Source organism: Caloenas nicobarica, chromosome 1, assembly GCF_036013445.1.
Source record: "Caloenas nicobarica isolate bCalNic1 chromosome 1, bCalNic1.hap1, whole genome shotgun sequence".
Lineage (NCBI taxonomy): Eukaryota > Metazoa > Chordata > Aves > Columbiformes > Columbidae > Caloenas > Caloenas nicobarica.
Genome location: NC_088245.1, coordinates 120,268,342 through 120,287,116, shown reverse-complemented (window position 1 = coordinate 120,287,116; position 18,775 = coordinate 120,268,342). Strand labels below are relative to the sequence as shown.

Sequence of the window (18,775 nt, the reverse complement as noted above, 5' to 3'; positions counted from 1 at the left end):
AGCTGTGGGGATGAAAGGGAAGGAGTCTTCCTCCTTTCCCTTTCCCTTTCCTTTCCCTGACCCCACACACTGCTCTAGCACATCCTCCTTGTCCTCACACAGCAGCAGTGGTCAGCAGTTAGGTGATGAGGGGCCAGGTCATGGGAGACCCTTTTCTACAGAAATAGTATAAATCCTCCCAAACGGAGGTGCCCCAGAATCCTTGGGATTACACCACAAGCTCACTTCCAGTTCAGGCAGCCTAGTTTTGCTCAAACTATTCCCAATTTGATACCCCATTCTGCTTGGCTGGGGACTCAATCATGTGCAGGCCAATTACTTGTCTTGGGCTCTCAGTATCAGTTTTTCTACATAAAAGAACAAACATTCAGGAAGCGGTTGTGATGCAATACTGCTCTGCTGACGCACTGAAATGTGCTTGCAAAGCGGTGCAGCTTTCTTCTCAGGGAAGACCTCTGGGTCCTCAAGGGACGCTGGCTTGTAGTAGCTAATCCATGCTAAATTAGTAGTCTAGCTGACTTCTCATGTGTGTAAATCTTATGTATTTTGGTTGGAGGGCTCATTCAGTTCTTGTTTAAAAAAAATGTTTCAAAAATTGTAAGTCACTTTAACTGTGACGAAAGATACCTGGCTTTTTGTCTATGCCCTTTATACAAGAATCGAAAGTCTTTGCCAAGTACTTTTCCTAACAGTTCAGCATAACTATGGCTCTGTGGAATTATTTATGAAAATACAATTAGGTACAGTTAGCTATGCTGCCAATATTATTAATTTACCTTCTCATCATCGTACCTGCAGCACCCAACAAACAACCGTAAAATTTCCCTTATAGCAAATAGTACATAAATCCTGATTTCAGTTCTATGAACATCTTTAGCTGTTTTATTTAGACATAAACCTCTTTTTTATTTAAATGTATTCATTTAATGATACATTGTAGCTCATAATTCCCTTGTAATAATGTGTCTCTAATAACTCTTGAAATCATTTTAAAGACACTAAGTAAAGCTAAGAAACCTGCCAAAATTGTACATTTTTATATACATCTGACAAGCTGTTATCTCTATTAAATAACATAGTGGGCCGCTGAAAAATTGGATGTTTTACCTACCAATTCAAACTGTTTGTCTCATACATTGGCTCAACACTTCACCCATAGGCTATATTTTTAATAAATAAAAAAATACAAACACACATATATATGCTATATGAATATATGGAACTTACAAGTTTCTTCTCCAAAAAGCTATACATGAAAGTAGCATATATGCATAATATTGTCTGTATCTTGCATATATTCTCTAAGGACATTAGAATAATTTAACGTGAAAGCTGAGAAAACACAACATTATATACAAGATTTGACAAGGATAAAAGTGAAGACTTTAAAACACATTTTGTTTAAAAAAAAATAAACTTATTCTAAAGAGCACACTTTTTACAGTAAAAAAATCCACAAAAAAAGGTTGTTTTTCTAGCAAGCTGTCTGAATTCCCAAGCCCAGTTCCATTTCTACTTGTTTTTCCTTTACATTTACTGGTCTTGCTTCATCAGCTTTAGCAGAAGTACAATAGCGTTCAAACGCCTGTACTGTAGTTTGAAGTTCAAAATACACAGGCTCTGGCGTAGAAGTCTCTGTTTCTACCAGAGCATTTTCTCCAGTAGCTTGTGACCATGGCTGAAGCTGTGTGAAAAGTACCTCTGCTGTTGAAGTGTCTCTTTTGCAAGAGTCCCCTCCTTTTCTTCCAAAACACTTCTTTGTTACTGTCTTGTTATTAGGAGCCTGACCTAAATCTGTGACAGCATTATGTACTGCTAAATTCAAACTCATATGACCCTCATCATCTTCTTTATATCTAAAGGAATAAAATTAAAAATACTGAAAATCCAAGCTACAAACATAGCATTTACAGCAGAACATAAGAATAACATCTAATTAGATTGCCGAAACTAAGAACGTCAGCAATTAAAAGACAAATTAGATTGCTATTTTTCACGTGGCACTCAAACAAAATACACTCTATGTGAAGGAACACCTGCAGGAGGGTTCCAAAAAGCAGTTTTTATCAAAAATACATAACTTAACAGAAAATAAGAGATACGTATTCATAATTATATTTTATTTGCTGGATTTTCTTATCCCAAAATGGAGAGTATGTTGATATATTTATGTACTCTCTCTGGTGGATACAACTTGCAGGCTCAAAAAATTCCTTTCGACAATCTAGGTTACAAGATTTTAACACTGGTAAAAGCTAGAAGAGCAAAGACTTTTTTTTCCTTGGTTTAACCACCTTTACACAATGTTTTCCATCATGATTGTGAAACCTAAGTAGTTGTTTTCACTCTCAGAATGTTTAAAACTGAACTAAACTTAAGATAGCATTTAACTGAACACCTGGATGTCTTAAACAAAACATTAAAAAAATAGCTTATGATCTAAACAAGAATCAACTGGGAACATACCTGAAATGAGAATGACTGCTGAGTTTATGAGCTTTTTGAAGATACAGGGTCAATATATAACTCCAGGAGAAACATTTCTGACAAATGTGGCATTTGTATTTCAGAATGCCATTACTCTTGGAAAGAAAGGCTGTTGGAGTCATTGAAGGCTTACATGCATATATAACAAAAAAATAATCCTTTGTTGAAAAGGGGAAAACCACACTAACTAGCTGGAAACCTTTTGGAAGTTAACCTCCTAAAATGTCTAAAATCTATGAGGTTTAGAACTTGTCTGATTAAGGAACCCCAGTGGACATGGAAATTCTCTGCATTGGCCATCAGTGCCACAGATATCTCCAACAGCAGTGTGACACATAGCTTTCACTAAAATATATACACTTTACAACATAACAGTGATCCTAACTCAGAAAGATGAAGAAACAGGCAACAAGTGTGCATAAACTAGGGCGGCCAAAACTGCATTTTAATGTTGTGGCCAGACTCACCTGATTAAAAGTTATGTAAGCTTTACACACTTTATAGTTTCTCTATTTTCAGGTAACGTACTAGTTCTAAGGATGGAGTATCAGCATGAGGAGAAAGGTGACATTGGATTTTAATCCCTGAAAGGGGGTGGGGTTGGCCAGAGTTCAAGACTGTCAATAAGCAACTGCATGCACCTAAGGTGAGCACACAAAATCTATAGGAAAGGATGAGTCAGGTACTTGCATAATACTTGCAAGAGTCCAAGAAATGTGTGCAAATAAATACTTGATTTGATGCAAAAATGAAACATTTCATTAATTCGCAAGAAACTAAACACACATAAATTTGTAACTTCAGTCTCATTTATAGCAATATATTTTATTCTGCTATTTAATATACTCACCACATGTGCTCTCTTGTAATGCCTTCTCAAAGTTTGTAAAGTCTGTGAAGTAAAACCACATCCTTCAACATCACAGCTGTAGGCATCTGAATCACTGTGTTTCAACATGTTTATGCAGATCATACGCGTTCTTAAAACTGAAAACAAGGTAAAACAAATAACAGATATAATAGTACAGAGAAGTAGTCTTGTGGTTAATGTTTAGGACTGGGAGGTAGTAATTTTTGGCTCTGAGAACGGCAAGTGAAAGCGGAAATGTGTAAATCTCTACCTCAGTTTTTCCACTTGTGTAAAGGGGATAGTACAGACATCTCTTTGATGTGCTCTAGATTTCATTTTCCATTCCCTGTTTCTTCCCACACATCCACACCATGCCCAAATCTAGGTAATTTTTCTACAACCATGTTGCAAGGCATCACCCTCTCTGTTCACATAGAGAAAATTCTTGCCCATTATCTATCAGGCACTTCATCCTCCCTGGTCTAGAAATTCAGATTATTTCCTTCTGTCCACCTACAGTGTGAACTCAAAAGTACTTAAATATTTGTTCACTTTATCCCACTTCCAGCATACAAATGCTAGACCTCTCATCCTCTCTGGCAAAGTTAAACATAATTTATCGATGCTTATATATTCAACTTGGTCTATCACATCACAATGCCTTTTTTTTTTGCTTTTTACATTATTTCACTGCTATGTGGCATCCTATGGTGAAAGCAGAAAAGAAACCATCATAGAAAAAGATAAGTTAATACAACAGAAGGTATAGTAAGCCTGTGGCAGAAAAATCGCTCAAAGGAGAAGACTCTGACTCTCCCAGCAAACAGCAAGTAATCTTGGCAAAACCCACAGTTTAAGGCACTACTGCACTACTGCTACACATTTCAACTTGCCGTGATGACCATTTCATAGTACACAGTGTCTTGCCAAAAAAATTCACCTTTTAACACTACTTGCACCAGAAGTTCACAAACTACAATGTCTCAGCAGCTGAACGCAGATGAACAGCATATGAATCTATTAGATTTCTTCATTTAAGAGTTGATTATTTTTGTGGTTGAAAATTTTTATTTCTTTACTAACTTCTACGTAAAATACTAACTTGATTCTACAGTTTTGCTCGCATAGCTATGAGCCTCAAATTTTCTTACCTGCTGTCACAGAGGTGACAATGGAAAGGACGTTCATCACAGTGTCAGAATCTGATGTGTGCCTTCAGCGAGGAGACACTCATGCATGCCATATGACAAAGGGCACACATAACATGATTAACTAGAAAAGATAGTAGGAAGAACAATACTTTAAGTTCTGTGTCACAGCTTCACCAGAACATTGTCTGCTATGATATATAACAAAAAGTGCGTTAAAATATCATATTAAAATTAACAGATTGTAATACATCTGGGAATAAAATGTCCAGGGGAAAAAATATAAAAATGGAATGGAGATACAATGAAGTGAGTAGTGTAATAATGGTCAATCTTACAATGTTTCAAGTTACATTCAAAAAATAGATGGTAAGGGAAAAAGATGTAGAGGATCACGTTTCACTCTCCAGGCACTTACAAAAAGGATTATTATCATCTTGCCCTTGGCATTTTGGGAGGATTTCTAAAAGGTGCAGGTTGTCTGGAGGCCTTCTGACAGGCAAGCACTGGCAAATCTACTTTTAGTGTTTAAGGTGTTACCACTCTTCAAAAAGGTGGCAGAAAGAATATGTGTCTGTCCTTCGCCTCCCCGTTTCACATTCGGGTATATTTGCTTAAGGCAAAATAATGCTTGGTGCCAGCTACGCTGCCAGGCTACGAACTGCAATGGCTGAGACGCAGGTTTGCTCTGATGACTCTGGAACTAAGGAGAACCTCTGGCTGATTAGCAGGCAGGACTGTAACATCTTAAGCTGAACAAATGCTTGCTTTGCCGCATATGAATCAGCGGCCTAATGAATGCAGTAGGAGGAGCCTTAATAAAGAAGTTTTGGATTTAGACAAAATCTGTTACATTAAGGACCTCAAATCAAAACACCGTCTTATAATTAGCCCAGTGCTTTCCAGGTGGCCAAAGAAAAACATGCAGTTGAAGTGCTCATGTTTTCTCAAAAAAGGAAGTATATCTAATGTATTGTAACTATTCTGGAATCACTCCCTGCACAGGCACTTTTTCCTCATAGTTTGTCTTAAACCACAAGAATGTTTTTTTTTCTCTCCCTAAAATAATTAGCTTCGTATGGAAAATTAATCTGGAATAACTTAATCTACAAAACTGCATCAGCAAAGTTCAGCAGTCTCTTGGAATGGGAGTATCCAACAGTTTAGTTGGTTGCCTGGCATGTAGGGAGTGATTTCAGAACACCTACAGCGTTTGCATTCACATCACATCTTATTTCAGAATAATTTCTTATAGGTAGGCAAGTTCTTTAGAAGACAATTTCAATATTTATCTATACCAGCTATTATGAAATATGCTGGGGTAAGAATCTGAAAATGTCATGTCTGCACTGGCAGTCTGAATTAACATGCAGACATGTATGCTGCCAGAATTTTTAAAGAAAGCTGAATCATGAACCAGGGAAGTAACTGTCTCTAATAACTGAAGGGATTTAGGTTGCACCTAAACAGTTGGACCCAGGAATGCCTCCCAGCTCCCTCAGCCAAGTTCGCATTGCAGCTGGTTCACTGTGGCTTACTGGGACCTGACACAGGTTCACATCAGCCTTGTTCTTACGTTCAGTCACCTTGTGACTTTCTCTGGCTATGCAAACAAAACACGGTCTGAATTATCAGGGGACAAGGACAGCCAGGCACATTGCACAATTTACAATGGTTTAGGTGCAGCCAGAGTCATCAGAAACAAATGCTTCAGTTAGCCATTTGCTTTAATATATCAAATCTATCTTAATGTGTATTATGCTTTAAGAAAACCAACAGCATATTTAAACTGCTTCATTAGCTAATAAAAACAAAACAAAAAATTAATTTGTATTTATTTCCAGTTTCTATCTAAAATTGCCTTGAGGAAAAGGAATAGAAGTATTCTAGTTAACGAAATTAAAATAATCCTATGTTTTCCAATATAAAATATAAAAATTAAGATATTTTAGTTAGATGCACGCCAACTATAAAACCATTAAAATACAAACATCATTGGTTCTGGTAGTTCACAGTAAGCACAAATCAAATGCATAGTTGTTTAAGCATAAATGTGTTGACTTGCAGACAATAAAAAGTCATGTTTCCTTAAGAATGCAATTAGAAAGTAGAATCTACCCTGACTGAGCAAGCCTGCACAAAGCTACTTGTATGTTTGTACAACCTAAATGACTGGTGCCCAGGTCCGGCTACATGGTTCAAATATTCCTGTTCCCACCCGCCTCTCCGCTTCCGCATTTCCTGTGTGTCCAACAGCAATATCACATGTTTCCTTGTGCTTGGATGCTGTAGGATTCTTTCCCAGCAAGTCATAGCTGTTGTAGTATAACTCATGGGAATAACTTGGGGACCTGAGGGAGATTGTGGTTGGGTCAAGGAAGGACTACACCATTTGAACGAGGCCGACTATGCACAGCAAGGTGAGCAGAGTTGCAGGCCAAGCTAAAACATAGCTTTGGCTTTAACCATGCCCCTGGTCGTGAAAGCAAATAAACAGGGATGCAAGTGAAGAATAAGCATCTGCACGGAAGCTACTGCAAAATAGAAAAGCCCCTTAAACTTTTTGATCAGAAGGCACGAAGAAGGGAATTGCCATGCTTCAGACAGACTGGCAATGAAATGCCTACCATCCAGTATTTGTAACACAGTTGCCCTAGTTCCATATATTAATTTTCTTAGCTGATATAATGATGCTTATAATAACTCTGTAGTTTAATAAACCTGTTCTTACAAGGTGACCTTGAGAAAAGTTAGTTTTATTTTTCAGAGCTCTGACTTACCATGCCCCCTCACGTGATCTCATAGAAGCCTTTCATTGGCAAAATGTTTCTGACAGTTCTGGCAAACAAATATTTGTACAATACAAACTATATAGTGGCAATACAAATAACTTACAAAATATTTATTAATAACCTATAGCTGCCAGTGCCATGAATAAACTAATACAGCATTGAGACAGTTTAAATATTCTTCTTCATTACCAATACTCTTCAGGTGAAAACTTAGTTTAGGCTTAATGAAAATGATTTTTTATCAGCGAGTTAATTGTATCCTAAACAGAATAACAATGTGTTCGAAACACTAACAGTCTGAAATTTGAGCTCTTCTGTCAATTACCTAGAATGGACCTACTTTCCATCACGAAAATATCCACAATTCTTAAATATATTTCAAACACTTAAAACCATGAAAAAACAACCACCTCTCCCTTTCCTCTTTAGCATGCAGGAAAGTTTGCCAACTAACACAGAGTTGATCAAGGTAGGAAGTGTTCTGGTGAATAAAACACCCGAAAAGCAAAACTAAAAAGAAAAATTTGCCTTCGGATCTGAAAGTACTTAGATGCTCATAGGGATCACTTGCAGAGATTTTGTAATCCAAGCCTGGTGTCTGTGGACTTTCTCTCTTCTATAGTCAAAAGCCTTTCCCATTCACAGGCAGTTTCCCAGTGTCAGGGGAACGTCATACTGTGCCATGGGCACCAAGGGAAGAGAGGCAGTGAGGTGTCATAGCTGCCAAACAAGTAGCTTTTTTGCTGAAACATGGATCTAAGGGTGTTCTGTTGCTCACTTTCTTTATCCTAATTCATCAGACATGCGGAGTCAAGAGAACTTCTATGCTTTATGAAAACAACTGTTTTCCTGAAGCAAACCATGTTTTCATGCACCTGACTTATACAAAAAATAGAAATACTTACGAAATTACATGTCCACCTTATCACAAAGCACCTTAAATGAAAATCTCTTATAGATATAAACAGAAATGAGTATATCCACTTACTATCTTCTGAAACTTGTCTCTTCGCATGATCAAAAAACTTAGTGTTATTCGAGAACATTCCTCTACAAGTAGGACATGCTACAACTATTTCTTGTGTGTGGGTTCTTAAATGTTCCCATAGTTTATGCTTTCCTTTAAATACACCTAAACAATCTAAACCAAACAAACAGGAAAAAAAGCTGCACATGAGTACTGTAGTCTTTCTTATGTAGAAACAGAAAAGGCTATTGCATACTTATGTCTTGCTGTTATATTTCAAGAAATACAGAAAAAAGCTTCTTCTAGGGAAAAAAAAATCAAACTGGTACTATTACAAACATCACATGACATTAAGCCCACAAATATCCATGCCAAAGCCAGATTATTTGTTACTAATCAGAATTCTTCAAGTCATTCTGGTCATGTGTCCCTTTTATGAAAATTTCAGTTTTGAATCAGCAGATAGCATGCTACTATACTTTCCACCCTCACATGTCAAAGTTTTTGCCTCCACATGTGTGCTCATACAGTAGAACAGAGATAACATTCTTTACTACTTCTGTTGTCCCTCCACATCACAGAACTCCAGCAATCTGCATGGTCTCTGGAAAAACAGGAGAACAAGATGAGGCAGTGAGTACATGTCAACTGTACATCTCCACAAACTCTGCTCACTGACCTCTCTTTTATCTTTACATTTTCTGTCTTAAGATACACATTCACACAGTAGTTAACAGCAAGCAATCTTCTATCCACCAAACAATCTTTGCATATAAGTAGCTATGTGCTCAGATCTCTTGAGATCAGTAACAGTTTGGTACTGTGGACATAGTGTAAGTTTTAACAGCAGAAGTAGAAAGCCGGGACTATTGACATGTGACACTTAGGGGGAAAATGCCTAGTATGTGAACGTATTGGTGTAAATGGAGCTAAAAAACTACTTTCAGGGGCAGCTTCAGACAGATGTGAAGGAATTGCGTACCCTATCACACAAAGAGAAGCAGCCATGAGTCTCTCTCATTTACCTAACAAAGATAACAGCTATGCAGAAAGCTACCTTTTTAGAAAGATGAAATAATAGCCTGGGCCCAATCAAAGACTCTTAAGAATCAAGAGGACTAAACTCAAATGCAAGAGCAAGAGGTAGGGAAAGATAAAAATATTATATTGTGGATGATGCATAATAAGAGTAATCGAGTGAATCAAACTCAGTGATAGGTTGGATAGCTTTAGGTCTCAGAAATTAATAAAGAAAATTAATTTAACAAAAAAGATTTGCCTAGTTCATTTAACCAAGTAGGTGCATTGTGAGTTCCATTTCTACTATTCATCACAACATTCTCTCTAGTAGAACAAGAATGTAATCGCCTTGATAGCAACCCATATCCACTCCAACATGTAGAATGTAGGCAGCTTCCTGGGAGTTCTGAGCTCCAGATTAACATGGTAAAAGCAGAGTACTTTAGACTCCTTATTAAAAAGACAAAGGAAATCCTAAAACCTTATCTTTCCTACAATGACAAAACAGGATCATCAGTGTCTCTTTCACCTCTGCTGTGTACAGGATACTTCTGATCAGAAGAGGCCATAGAAAAAGGACAAGCTCCCACATCTGGATCAGAAGCTGAAGGACTGATTGGTCTTCTAGTGCAACATGAAGATTTCTGTCTCAGTTTAACCTCCAATTCAAAATGTGATATACAGGATATCAGATTGAATCTCCCTCTTACATCCGTCCTTTATGAACTCTGCCAGGGCGCTGAGTATACAAAGAGCCTCCAGTTGCCCTGACCAGCCTGCAGCCATCTTTCTCTGTAATCCTCCTCTGCAGCCAGTTCCGCCCTACACATTTAAGAGATTGCTTGTGTTTGAGGTCTGCTCCAATATGGTGATGCTGTTCTAGCTTCCATCACACTTCTGTGATAAGAGCTGAGTTGTGAGAAAGAGCAGTAAGAAGCCTCATCCAGGGCCCCCACTCATGCCCTGTGCTCCCTGGCTTGGGAGCTGCAGTTACCCACCCCTTGTACCTCACCGGCCCTGCCTCTGACTTGTCATCTGGACTCTGTTCTTCCTGTTCAGGTTTTGTGAGACTGCACCCTGTCAGTGAGGTCCCTGCCTGCCTCTCACTCTTAAATCCCAGTTTACCTTCCCTCGCAGAGCAGCCCACTCTTGCTGTACCCTTACAAATTCAAACCGCCTCAGATCACCAGCTGGTACACTGAGGGTCCCTGGAAAAGATTGATCCCTTCCTACCTGTTGTCTCAGTTCCATGACAACTGCTTCCTCACGGAAGACCTTACTGGCCTGTGCTTGCTTGTTGAAAAAGTTGAAAGTTGTCTTTCACTGCCTGGACATTATGATTCACTTTCAAGTGCATAACACCACACTGAATGTCAAGATCTCAGACTACAACATACCCTGTAAGACTCAGGACCTATTCTTTTGTTCCAAGGCAGGATGAATTATACCTTGGTCTCAAAAGAGTTCTTCTCACTTCCTCAGTGATAGATAATCTCCATAATTTCAACAGGCAACTGCTACAGTATTTTAAAATACCCTATTAAAATGGCTTTCCTAACTTATAACTTACACCTCTCTTGTCACAACTGAAGCTCACCACTTCTCATCCTTTCTAGCACAGACATGGAGAACAGATGATTTAACTCTTCCTAACAGCAGGGCATTTCCTAAACATATTAGAAGACATACCATGTTCCTTTTTTTCCACATTTCCCTTTTCCTCATTCTGTTATTTAGGCTGTACAGTCGGAGGAGTATCTTCACCTGTCATAATGGGCTGTTATTTTCAACAGCTATAATCACAGTGATGTGTGATTTTTGTTCTTCTCAGGACTACAAATTCTACACTATCAAGATACAGGAGTGAGTTCCGCAGCCAAAAAAAATAATAGTGCTAATCTCAAATCTAAAAATTGCTAATCTCAAGAGGGAAAAGGAACAAAACGATGTTGCCTTGCACCCGCTGATGGGATTTTGTCACCATTGCAGTGAACAGCTAGCCCAAAAAGTAACTTTAACCCATAAATTAAAAAGACACATATCTAGGGAGGTTCACCAAGGGGATTCCAATCAAGCCTGGACTTTGTTGACACATTTTACACGACATAGGCAAACTGACTGGTTTAAAGCTAGCACAGAACTATCTATTCCAGGACGTGAGTCCCACAAGTTGTCTCATTATTCTTCAGCAGAAAGTCTTTTCTTCTGGAGAGGTTCTGCTAGAGAGACTGTGTAGGTCTGAAGCTGAATGGCATGCAAATCAAACGGCCGTTCATAGTTCAGCCCTTACTCAAACAATCAAGGCATCTGCTATGAAAGACTGTCAATGGAATGTGGCTTCTACAATACAGCCAAGGGCAGAACACCAGCTTTGAAGCCATGACAATGATTTAACACAAGAGGTAGCTAGCAATATAGAGAATGCATTAAAAATGCTCATTCTCATCACAGAGTTGAGAAAAACTAGGATGGCAATATGCTTGTTTCCCTTGATTTAATGGGAACAGATGAGGGAAAGCAAAGAGTAAGCTCACCATCAAAGATTAGCATGAGGAAAACAACCCTGATCCTGAGCAGTAGAATATAAGTGAAAAGACTGTTTGAATCGTATGTGAACTATCAACCACAGGCAGAATTATGAGGAAACCCAACCATGTTCAATACTGGCAATTCTCAACTTAGACTAATTGGGAGTTGAGGTCATTCAACCCTATGGATTACAAGGAACTATTCCACTTGAATCATGGTGCCTATAAAATAGAAATGTTTCTGCAACTATTTAAGATAGACGAAAAAATATCTGAAGATCTCTCAAAAGTTCCTATGCAATATGTAGCACTAAGTGAATTTTATAAGAAATGCTGGATTGAAATACTTTTTGAAACACAATTTTTTTTATATGAACTGCCTTTCCAGTGACAGTAAACAGCTTTCTTCTGATCTGCAACAGCTTCTTCCTCAGTAGCATAGGCATGAATAGCAACACGTTGATAAACCACACTGGGTTATTGAAGGTAACCTAAAACCAAAATAGAAGCAAGGAGAAGACACAATAGTTTTGGCAGGAAATCAACAGACAGGAACTTCGAATTAAGTGTTTTTAGAAACCAAACAGACACCAGTAAATATTGCAGCAACTTTTAATTAACTCAACCCAACGAAGAGATAATTACATCAACTACAAAAATGTAGAACATTCTACAGTATCCACCACAAAAAACATGTCCAGAATTTTCAGCTACCATCTAGTAGTTGAAAAGTCTGTCTAGACTAATTGAGTGAATGCTACCCATTCTTTGGGGCAGGGATCTTTCTGTTAATGTATTTCTGTTGATTTATTTCTTTGGTATATTTTTACCTCCTCCCTTCACTTTTATCTGCTCCTACTCATAAGAAGGCTATGAGGGCAGTGCAGGTAATTCCAACAGAAATGGGAAGACTGCACAACAATTAAAGTGAATTAGGTGTTATGGACACAGCACTCCACGAGTCAGTACTTAAGTGACAAGGGGGACTAAACCTTAATTAGCCTCTGCCTCACTCCACAAAAATCCACACCTGCAGAGTGCAAGTAGACTGCATATTGCATTTTCCTCAAGTAACACAGGGTGTCATTCAACTACATACTATCATCTGCCATAATTCAAAGTTTTCCTCTCAGTTCCAAATAACTTAACCCCTTAACCTCTCTGCTGTGCTGGCACAATTTTGTAAGGCTACACATTCAACTGGGGCAAGGAATTGATCTGGCTTTCATCCAGATCAAAACACTGGGGAGAGGAAATGGGAAATAGGTGAAACTCCTTAGGCTGATATTGCCACTCCTGATAGCTGCCAAATGAAAAAGGACCTGGAGGTGCTGGTTGACAGCTGGCTGAACATGAGCCAGCAGTGTGCCCAGGTGGCCAAAAAGGACAACAGCATCCTGGCTTGTATCAGAAGTAGTACGGCCAGCAGGACTACAGAATTGATTGTCCTCCAGTACTCGGCACTGGTGAGGCCACACCTCAAATCCCGTGTTCAGTTTTGGGTCCCTCACTACAAGACAGACATTGAGGTGCTGGAGATTGTTCAGAGGAGGCAATGAAGCTGGTGAGGGGTCTGGAGCACAAGTTTGATGAGGAGCGGCTGAGAGAAGTGGGGCTGTTTAGTCTGGAAAAAAAGAGGCTGAGGGGAGACCTTATTGCTGTCTACAACTACCTGAAAGGAGGTTGTAGCATGGAGAGTGTTGGTTTCTTCTCCCAAGTAGCAAGTGATAGGACAAGAGGAAATGGGCTCAAGTTGTGCCAGGGGAGGTTTAGACTGGTTATTAGGATAAGTTTTTTCACAGAAAGGGTTGTCAGGCATTGGAACAGCCTGGTCAGGGAAGTGGTTGAGTCAACCTCCCTGAAGGTGTTTAAAAGACCTGTATATGAGGTTCTTAGGGACATGGTTTAGAGGTGCACTTGACAGCATTAGATTAATGGTTGGACTCAAGGATCTTAAAGGTCTTTTCCAACCAAAATGATCCTATGATTCCCATTTAAACACCTTTTTTTTTTTTTTTAAGAAAAATATATAAACAAAAAAATAGATTTAGAATTATCTGGTTTTAATCGTCCTAATCTTAGTAGAGTGGATTAAACTAAGCTGCTAGGCATCCTGTGTGCAGTACAGAGCATTCACACAAGGACTTAATGCAGGCAAACTATTGCATTTTAAATTCATACTCTAATGTATTTCACAATAGCTCCCTTAGGGAGACAAGCCCTTATTTCCTCTGAAGGGCTTGAAACATGATCTGAGAAAACCAAGGTCCACTGTATATGAAAACATATAGGCATATTAAGGTGAATCAACTGTAAGTATTGAGCTAGACAGTGATCGAAAGCCTCTTCACTTCTTAATCAGAGTAAGCATATGGGTGTTAATCCCATTTTAATTTGTTGACACCTTCTCTCTAAGTGTTTTGTCAGAACATTCTTAAACTTTTTTTTATATGTAAATAAGAGAGGAGAAATTTTTGGGGGGCTGTTGCCTGAGTCAGAAGCTTTACCTCTGGGGAAACCGAATCCGACACAGTAGGAGGCACCACAAGAGTCAAGGAAAACTGTATGGGTGATTCTCAAAGAGAATTATATTCATAACTGTGGGAACATATTTGCAAGAGGGTGGGAAAGGCAAGTAGTTTTCCCTGCCCTCAAAGTTCTCTTTCACAGCGTGCCCTACCCCACCTCCTGGGTCTAGTCTAGCCTGCCTACTAAGTTGGGAAACATTCTTTTAATTAATAAAATTCACAACATAGTTTGAACTTGAAAAAACATGTATAAAAAGATTTAAGAAAATGCTATGGACTACAGGATTCCATTGGCCAAAACTGCCCAGTTACATAAATGGAAAATGAAACATGAAATCAATTAACAAAAGATTTTTCTTCTGTTGGTTTTTTTTTTTTAAGCATGTTTTCCAACATACTGTGCTTACTGACATACAACGAAATCAAATTCTGAGGGCTTTGAAGTTTTTCTGAACTTCTTCATTTTTAAAATAAATAGACAATCACAGCAGTATGTGAGTAAAGACTGATTGGTATGTATTAAAAAGCATCAATAACAAAAACTACTGTAAGAAATACGATTCCTATAAGCTATGAGACATAATGGCAATAAGATTTATTTATAACAATACTTCGTAATCAAACTATGCAAACAATACAAAAGTTATCATAAATAAAGCTCTGCGTTATACATTTAGGCTTCCAGTTTTAAAAATAAGAGAATGGGGTACTTCCATGCTTAATTCACTAGTAAATAAAAGCCTTCATTTACAGAGATGTTTCTCACAGATTGACTCAACAACAGAATTACCTCTCCATATAAAATTCACTCTCAGATTTTTATTTTGCTCCTTATTACAAGTAAGGAAAACTAATTAAAAGAGAGGTATCAAAGCATTATATAAGTATAGATATTCTAAATTCAAAGCCAAAAGAGCCAAATGGATATTTCTAGACATCCTGTTCAGTAATAACATATAGGTGAGGAGGCATTCACTTTCTATATATGCTATGGCATAAATAATGTGTGAGCTGAAACCTTAAAAGGAAATTGGAAATAACTTTAGATCTAGTAAGGAAAAGGTTAGCAAAGCAAAGAATGGGCTATAACTGCCATCAGAAAACAAAAGTAATTTCACTCCATCACTGCAGTATATTTACTCAAACACCACACTGATTCTAATTCAACAATGTGATGCACATGAAGGATACAAGACCTATGTAAATCACCACCAGTCTGACATTCCCTTCAATGGAAATATTTTCATCCTCATTAGTGTTTGTTTATAACCTCAAAAAGCATAGTTTACGTCATAAATTATTTTTATCATAACTTTGATATAAAGAAGTCATAGATAATAGAGAACTAGGACTTAAGGATGATAACACATGAATCACTGAAAGGCCTAGACAGACAAAGAAAAAAGTATCAAAGGCCTTTGTTTCAATTTGTTGTTCAACATTACTAAATCTTCATCAGATTTGCCCGTATGTGGTTTGCAAAATTGTTTCGTTTTACAGTTTTTCTGGTTTTGTCAGTACAACGCATTTCAGTTGTTTCTTCCTCACCAGTATTTTATGTTTTCAGTTATATCATTTAACTCAAATGAAAAAAACCTCATCTAACATGAAAAAAAATAACGCAGACCAGATAAACAATTTTCCTGCACTATTACTTTCTCTAAAAACTATCTTGCTCAACAGTTACACAACAGGAGATGGTAAGAAAATGTCATCTGCAAGGCATCACACTTGCGGATGCAAGGGTAATGCTCACTAGCCATAAATAACAGCTGAGGTTCTGAGGCCAACAGTGACAGAGAAAGTGCTTCCCTACAATGTTATATCAATATGATGTCACTTCTGATCAGGAATGAACACAACCGAAAAGAAGGAAAAAATATATATATAGGCAGCACTATTTATGTTAACATTGTTAATAAAAGATAGCAACTGCTAATCATCTTTGTTTACTTGATTCAGAAATAGCACAGTCAAAACTGAATGGATAATGATTTTATTTCATACAGGACACCAACAAGTGGTCAAGATACAAATTATTTTTAGTTGAAACCAATCTTTGCCACATTTGGACATCAGACTTACATGAACAGCCCATTGCAAATGTCTGATTTTTGTCCCAGAAAAAATAAAAATTCCAACTGACTATGGAAATGTCATATGTTCTGTTGCCTTTCTTCAGACATACAATAAATGCTCTGGACCTGTCTACAAACTACCAAGTCCATTAATTTATCATTAAATTATATTAAAGTTTTGAATATATGCTCTTAAAACACAAGAGAAGTTGCATCTTTGTCAAAAAGATTGTTTTAGTCACCACAAAAAGAAAGAAAATTTGAATTGGAGGTCACAGATACGATGCAAATATGTTGTTTACATTTTTGTGAATGCTATCATAACAATTACCATGTATTACTTACACAGAGAGTGGAAAACATTGTTCAAAGGTAAGATTGAGCAAAAATTCTGAATAGTGAGTCAAATCCTAAGAACCCAAAGGTAAAGTTAAGAAAGGAAAATATAGCAATATCCCAACATGTTTCACTTACATCACAGTTCTCCCAATGGCAAACAAACTCCTCTGAAGTCTTTGGCAACTGATGCCAGCTACGGCTGTTCTGCAAACATGCTGGCAAATCGTGGTGCGGTGCCTGTAATTGAGAGCCTATGAATTTCAGTTTGGTGTGGTAACTGTGAAAATTGACATGCGTTATCAGCCCTCTGGGATCTTTCACCCCAAATTCACAACTTCTCCACCAACGCTGGTACTGCTCTAAACACAAGAAAGAAGCAACATTTTACGGAACACTGCATGAAATCTGCAATCATGTGCCACAACAGTGAGAATGCCAGTAGTAACTTCACAATCTGCAAGTAAGCTCAGCAGAGACTAGTAATTGCTATCTACAGATAATGCACTCAATAAAACCTGCAAATCTCAGCAGCAAATAGGTTTTCCACTGTCTCACAACTGCAGCAATACTAGAGTGCTTTGTACCTTTAAAACACAACTTTTTACAGAAAGGCACTTCATAGATTCATTAGGAAAATTTTGTCAAAATAAGTATTTTCTTAGGTATATATTATGACACGCTTCAGCTTAGGTCATGGAGACATTGTTAATGTTGGTCTAATGCTACTTTTTTCACCTTTAATTAAAACTCATTCACTTTTAATTAAAATGTCTACACCTGTAATTATACTTGATTACAGTCTTAAGAATAAAGAACAGGATACACAAGAGCCAAAATAGCTATATTAAAAAGTCTAGTATATTATTGCTGTTACATCCATAGAGACTGCCTATCATTTTCTGCAGAATCGGATTTTTTGGTTTTCCTTTTAAGTATACTTAATACTATTAAAAAGATGTAAAATACAATACCCATCATAAAATAACACTGGTGTATGTATCCAAATAAGGCAAATACCATACAAACAATAAAAGTTTCAGTTTTTCTATAAAGATTCATATATGTGCTACTTTGAACTTAAAATTCTTAAGCAGCAGGCTAGTTCCCTGTAAGGGAAGAATTCTGACATTCAAAAACAATTTGCTAAAATCTGTTTTACACAATTGCACCTGCTGAGACCCTAATCTTAGAAAAAAAAAATCCTCAGCAGAAGTTCTCATGACATCACCTCTCCAGTATCTTTCCATATTATAATAGTAACAGCTATCAATACAAACAAAAATTCAGGACAATCAGATACAAAGTAAAAAGCAGGTATAAGCCCTTGTATAAGGGCTTCATGCAGCCGGGCCTCTGAAAAGCTATGAACATCTGCAGTGCGGGTAAAGTGAAGGCAAATTTTCTAGGCTAGGAATAATTTTCCAAACTGCAATGTGATCTGTATGACAGATGAGACCTGCTGTTTCCAGGGGGTGCTGTAGGTACTCTTCCAAGTGTTCTGCAATATGATTACAAAATTCCTCCATGCATTTCCCTAGAAAGGAGCATTCTTTCCGTTCACATGGTAATAGCGTTCTTAAATTTGCTCCCAGGGGCCATCGCCTAAGATCATTAGATGTACAGACAAGTTTTAGTTATCACATTACATTTCTGTAAATTTCTCTTGTAAAAATAGCAGTTAAGATTACATGACCCTAGATATCATGAGCATTTTTTGGTTGGTTTTGCTTTGTAGTGGAGTTTTTTGTTGTTTTTTTGTTTGGTTGGGGTTTTTTTTAATCACTGGATGTGTTATTTTAAGAATTTAAGGCCATATTTTGCAAACATTTACACCTTGCCAGAAGCCACAAGTTGTAACATTTTCATGACAACCATACAGTAAGAGTCTTATGATCACTATCCCAAACATCTGCTGAGGATGCCTTCATTGCAATTTAACTTCACAGCACTACTGCAAAACCTCTTTCCACATGGAAAGCCAAAGTAACCATTACCAAGAGTGTAATTTTGACGGTTATTTTAGTGTGACATCAGTGGG

General features: G+C 37.6%; 1 pseudogene; it reads right to left on the bottom strand.

Moving 5' to 3' along the window:
* Nucleotides 1-853: 853 nt before the first annotated feature.
* Nucleotides 854-18,336, bottom strand: LOC136001415 (histone H4 transcription factor-like; annotated as a pseudogene).
* Between the last annotated feature and the right edge of the window lie 439 nt (nucleotides 18,337-18,775).